The 6000-nt window shown below is 47.4% G+C and overlaps 1 pseudogene; it reads right to left on the minus strand.

The window, feature by feature from the left end:
• LOC119540859 overlaps positions 1–5497 on the minus strand; it is a 55082-nt pseudogene extending 49585 nt beyond the window's left edge.
• Positions 5498–6000: the final 503 nt, after the last annotated feature.

The following is a 6000-nucleotide window of genomic DNA, read 5'->3' on the forward strand; positions in this document are numbered from 1 at the left end:
CAAGGAAAAAGATTCTAGAGTCACAGAAGAGAGAGTTGCCAATATCGGCTCTCCCCTCTTCCCCACCAGAGACACCCCCAGCAGAGAAGCAGGGCTGTGTTCACGTGTCCCCATGCTCCTTTCCAGTGTTTGGTCTAAAGCAGGTTTAGTAAGGATGTAGAAAAAACTAATATTTACAGAGCCTCTCTTGCTGATCATTGTGCTCTTATGATTGACATCTTCACCATAATCTTGTAAGGGAAATACTTTCCCTTTTTGCAGAAGAAGAAATTGCCCAATGTAAGGCTGCTCCTAAGGGCAGAGCTGGTTATGTATGCAATATTCTGTCTCCAGCCACTTTGACTTCACTGAGTTATGCTACATCCTTTACAAAATGAAGGTGTGTTTCCCCGATAACACACATCAACATTCCATCTAGGAAAACTGCATGGGTATTGGGATGCTGTGTCTCTCCTGTTCAACTGATGGAACTTTATGATCTATCCTTTAATAAGAAAAGGAACAACAGGAACTTTTCCCACATTTTCTTTTTCTTCTTACATGGGTGGTTTCTGAGGGTCTTATACACTATAACATCTGGAATCTCTTAAAGATTTGATAAAACCTGACTGATGGTAGTGGGCTACACTGATCCCAATAATCGTGTTATGAAATAACTCCTTGCACTGTAGAGAATTTTCCAGAAGGCAGTCCTTAAACAGAAGGCTTACCCAATACATTTAAAATATGATTCTATTCTCAAAAATCTAATATCCAACAACTCTCCAGTAACATAGCTATTGTATAAAGCAAGCAGACCCATGATTATATAGTTATTTTTATTGTGCTATCTCCCATCTTTACAAATAATAACTAAGGCATACCGTGCATCTGTGAAGAACAGGTCCTGCAGGTGAAGGGGCTAGACACGAGAGCGAGCTTGAAAGGCACAGGTCTCTTCACCCAAGCTCCACCAACACAACCACCTTTTCCTGCCAGGAGGGAGAAAGTGCACGGCCTGTGCACACTGCTTCACATTCTACCAAGAATTCAGAGCAGTCACAGGCTTGAAGATCCAAGGGGACTTTGCAGAGATAGCCCCTCATGATTCTCCAGAAGACAAGGGCAGGACCTTGCAGGTCAACCTCAAGCTCCTCTTCCCACCTCTGAACCCCACCAACAGCCCCTCAGTCAGCCCAGCCAACAGACAACCCACAGGGAACCTTAGTTTTTATTTGTTTGTCACGACATCCTGCACCTTTCATCTCTTTAGAAGAATGAGTTCACTCTCAGATGACCAGGACTGGATACCCTCCCTCTGCCCTCTCGTTTCTGATGTGCCATTTGGAATGACCCTTCTCTGCCAGCCTCAGAGCCTCCTCATCTTGGAGGGTCAGCCCAGCCCAGCCTCTGCCTTGAAGACATTGCTGACCCCTACTGTTATTGGTCAACTTGGGGTCCTGGAGCACCGTGATGTTTACCCAAGTGGGGGAAAGGAGGGGGTGCTGGGGGGCAACTGTACCAGAACTTCAAAACCTTGGACAGGCTTCACTGAGCTGCACATCCCTCTCCTCCTGAGAGGGTGCTGCCCCGGCCCCTCCCTCCTCTTGAGAGTGGCATCTATATGGAAAGGTGTGGCTGACGAATGAAGGCAGAAGTGCATGCGATGATTCCTCAAATGGGACGGGGAGAGTGAGGGGTGCTGGTTGATGGGTGAGGCGGATCTCGTGGATTTCCAGACTCTCCCTGGGGACCTGCCTGTGTCAGTAACAACACTGGGTACTCAACATGCTAACTGAATGTCAGCATGGACCAGTCAGCCCTGGGCATGGGTTGCCAAGATATACAACCTGCCATCTGTGCTCTGCACCACCTGGAGCAACTAACTTCCTGTCTCTTTACCTGGGTTTCTTTGTCAGTAAAGTGCCTACAGCCTAAGGTTGTTTGGAGGATTGAATTAATTAATAACACAAAGCACTTAAAACAATGGCACATTGAAGTTGTTCAGTAAATATTATTTTTTTCTTCTTCATCTTACAGATGAAACAGCTGAGGCTCAGAGAGGTGAAGCAGTTTGCCCAAGATCACACAGCTAATTAGAGGAAGCTTGCAGATCAGAGCAGGCATGCCCGGCCCATTGCCCATGGTCTCTGAGAACTTTCCTTTGCCTCCCCTTCTTGGTCCTCGCTGCCATCCCTGCCCAGCAGCTGGAACGGGAGCCTCAGGGTCCCCAGTCCCAAGTCAGAGCGGCAGGCACCTGAGACCAGGGTGGAGACAGATGACTCAGGCCCAGGATTCCAGCACCCATCCACTAAGGAAAGGAATTTAAATTAGAGCTTGAGAGATTAAAGGTGGAAAAGGCCGACTGGAGTGGGAGGGATGGGGTTTTTTTCCTCACACTAGAACTCAGCAGCATGTAAACACCTCTTTTAAAGACCGCAGCTGCAGGGGGAGATCAGGGGTGTGGCTGGAAGACGGTGCTTCTCAGAAGTGCCAGAAAAGAGCCTGCCCAGTAACCACTGGGTGCAAGCGATTTCCCTGTTGGTCACTGGAATGCTGGCTTTAGACTGGGGCTGCTGTGCCCCTTTCTCAGTGCTGCTTGGGGGAAAACAAGAGGTTGTTGCTTGCTGAAAAGGAGGCAGCCTCCTCAGGAGGAGAGAGGTTGGTGAGGCAGGTTCCCTGTGAGCCCCCAGGATGACATCTGTGGGGAAGGATGTCACAGGTGACAATCCAAGTCCAAAAGGGCCTTCCACCTCTGCTACTTCTGTCCCATGTTATGCAAGATGCTCAGCTTTTGAGAGTGGTTTGTCCAAGGTCCCACAGCTAAGCCTGGGTCAGAAACCAGCTCTCCAGCCTCCTGCATCCACATCATGATTCTCCCACGCCCAAAAATGCCCCTGGCCTTTAGGAAGGTAGATACACCCAACTCAAACTTGACACGGTCCCAGGAGCCAAGCGAGGACCATAGCTACAAAGCATATATGATGATTGTTATTTGACTTACTCTGCATATCTTTTGCTGATGATAAAGAAAGGAAGACAGCAAATTGGACATCCTGTTCTGAACCATCTCCCAGTTCATGAAATGATTAACAGTTTCCTCCTTAACAACCTTGCAAGAAAGCTTGCTGGGGACTAAGGGGACCCCCAAATTCTGGCTCCAGTCTGGCCCTATTACCCGCCATACATCCTGGGGAAAGGAATTTAGCCTCTTTGGATCTCAGTTTCCTTGTCTGTGAAACCAGGGCTTGGACAAGCCATCTGGGACTAAAGTTTTTGAGCCTTTCATTTGTAGAAACAGAGTTCTGCTTGTGCAAAAGGTATAAGAAACAGAATGGTTTCAAATGCCTGTCTCTTACTTAGAAAAGAAAATGGGCTTAAATATCCTTCTTTTGCTACATGCCTGAATTTGATTCCTGCAGGGCAGACTGTAATCCCAGGTTTATATTCTGCTGCTATTATAAAAATTTATTTCTTCAAACTAGGGTTCAAAGTCTCCTAAGTTCCAGTACTATTCCTTTAATGTAAACTTTTCTGGTATAAACTCACTCATGAATTCATATTGGCAAATATTTCATGGTTACTTATTAATATGATAGGATCTGAGCACAGAATCAGGTTAAGGAGAAGGTTTTGAAAAATCCCAAAACAATGTGCACTAAAGGGCCTTTTCTCCACAGAAAGGGGCTCCATCTCCAGAGCCTTCCCACCCTACTGCAGCCACAATTTCATGATCCTGCAGGAGGGGTCAGGTTGTTTATTTATTATTTTCTTCTGGTATGAATCCCCAATCTAGGCCAATGAATGACTTCTGATATTTGATGCATGAAAAAGTTGCGATTTTTCTCTTCTAATTTATAATCAGTGTGTACTAGAGTTGGAGAGATGCCAGCTCATTTTACAGACGAAATAGAATCCAGTGAACCTATGTTTCTTGCCTGGGAAATGGTCGAACTTGGGTTAGACACCTCTCCCTGTCCACAGATTTCCACTTGGTACCTTTTCCAATGTAGTTTTAAAGAAGCCATCTATTTTCTTCAATTGGGAAAAAGAATCTTGAATAGACTTGTGTCAAACAGGAAGGAGGCTGAGCTATATCCAGCAAAGGATGATGAATTTGGAAGCTCATTTAACCTAAAGAGGTCTTTACTGTGAGTTTCTGGCACAAATGAAACTGGACTTGAAACCTTCACCTCCTCCCCTGGCCCAGACATGGAACAAACACGAAAAAGGCTAAGTGAAAGTGTCTTGGAACCCTATGAAGAATGTGTGCACTCTAAAGCAAAAGAAAAGAAGAAAGTAGGAAAAGCAGGAGAGAATGTGGGGTCTTACTGCCCCATGTCTCCTTCTTCTCTTCCCCAGACCTAAAAATACCCCATATACCCAGTGCCCTGTATGTCTTTTCTTGTATTGTTTATTGCTTCTTGAAATTGTAACTCATTATTACGAGCCTCTTCTAACATTGCGTAATTCGTATCTTACCATGGTGACGCGAATGGATTGAGAATTGTCCTCCCCCCCCTGTCCGAGACGCCTGGCAAGGAGTGCCAATGGGACCTCCCACTAGCAGTTTTCACAGTGTGGGTCAGACCCAGAGGCCACACTAGAGAAAGGAGGAACCTGGGGAGGTTCGCCCAGGGCGGGCAGGGAAGGACTCCCGAAGGAGGCTGACGTCTGAGCCAAACCTGGAGGAGTCGGCGCTGGCCTGTGCGGCAGGCAGGGGTGGGATAAATGACAAGAGCGCAGGTAGGTGCGCGGAGCATACTCAGACACCCGGAAACGTGCTCAACCAATATACACGTGTGGAGGAGCCTTTTGGGCCTGGGGCTCTGCTAGGGAGGTCAGGAGTCAGATGCGGAAGGGCGCTGGTGTGCTGTCTGACCTTGTAGAGCTCACCCCTCGCAGTACAAATCCATTGAGAGTACTGTTCTCAAGTTGGAGGGAAAGGGTAGGAAATGTGGGCTTGGCTCTCCCTGGTGTTTTGCATTGGGCACATTGCGCAGTGGAAGGTTCTGGAGAGAATGCTGAACAGGTACATCCGTGGGACTTGTCGCTTCTGCCTCAGGGGGTGGGAAAAGAAACAGGGGGAGACCTTGCAGAACAGGGGCCACTGAGGGCAGCTCCCACCCACACCCCACCCCTATATAGCAGCACGGGTGTAAAGCAGACAAATGAGTCCTCTCTGCTGTAAGCACACTGCTTTAGCCAGAGCACGCAGGTAGGCAAGCAAGTGCGAGGTGGATTTCAGCCAGGTGCCTTTGAGCAGTTGCAAAAACTGTGCAACTGCGCAGATAGCCCTGAGCTGAGGTTTCTTCTTCCACTCACGCTCATGCAAGGACAGATGGACATCAAGTGCCCCTCTGTCGAATATGTGCGCGCCGCATGGTGGGAGCCGGAGGGAACTGCCCACCGTATCTGTGATCAAAGACAGCCTGGCCGCCTGGTAGGCAAGAGCTGTGAGCGCCCAGGCCAGGAGACTCCAGTGGGGTGTACCAGTAGCTCCCCTAGAGGCAGACATCTGTCCCTGTCTGTGCTGCCTCTGACAAATATCCAAAGGACTCCACAGAAGGAGAGGATGAGCTTGACGGGGGGCTGCCCTTTGTCCCAGGCATCCCCACCCTTTTGCTTTCCACCCAGCCCCTGATGTCCTTACCTGCCGGGTAGCTACACATTCTCAGTTTTCCAATCATCCCTGAAGACCTTCTGTATGGGTCTTATTTTTTTTCAAGGGGTTGTTATATCGTGAGCCTGTTCATAGCCACAAATTTTTCTGCTGCCAATGCTTTACATTATTATATTTACTCTATTTCAGTGATTTCTGTTATAGTTATGATTGCTTTCCTTCTGGTTTCTTTGGGTTGTTGAATTGTTCTTTCCCTAAGTTCTGGAAACAGAACATAAGCTTGTTAATTATTTTTCTAATATAGTCCTTTAAGAGTATAAATATTCTTTTAAGTATTGTCTCAGCTGTATGCCACAAGTTTTTTATATAGTGTAGTCACTGGATCAGTTCTCAATGTT

This window comes from Choloepus didactylus, chromosome 7 (assembly GCF_015220235.1).
Source record: "Choloepus didactylus isolate mChoDid1 chromosome 7, mChoDid1.pri, whole genome shotgun sequence".
Classification (NCBI taxonomy): Eukaryota; Metazoa; Chordata; class Mammalia; order Pilosa; family Megalonychidae; genus Choloepus; species Choloepus didactylus.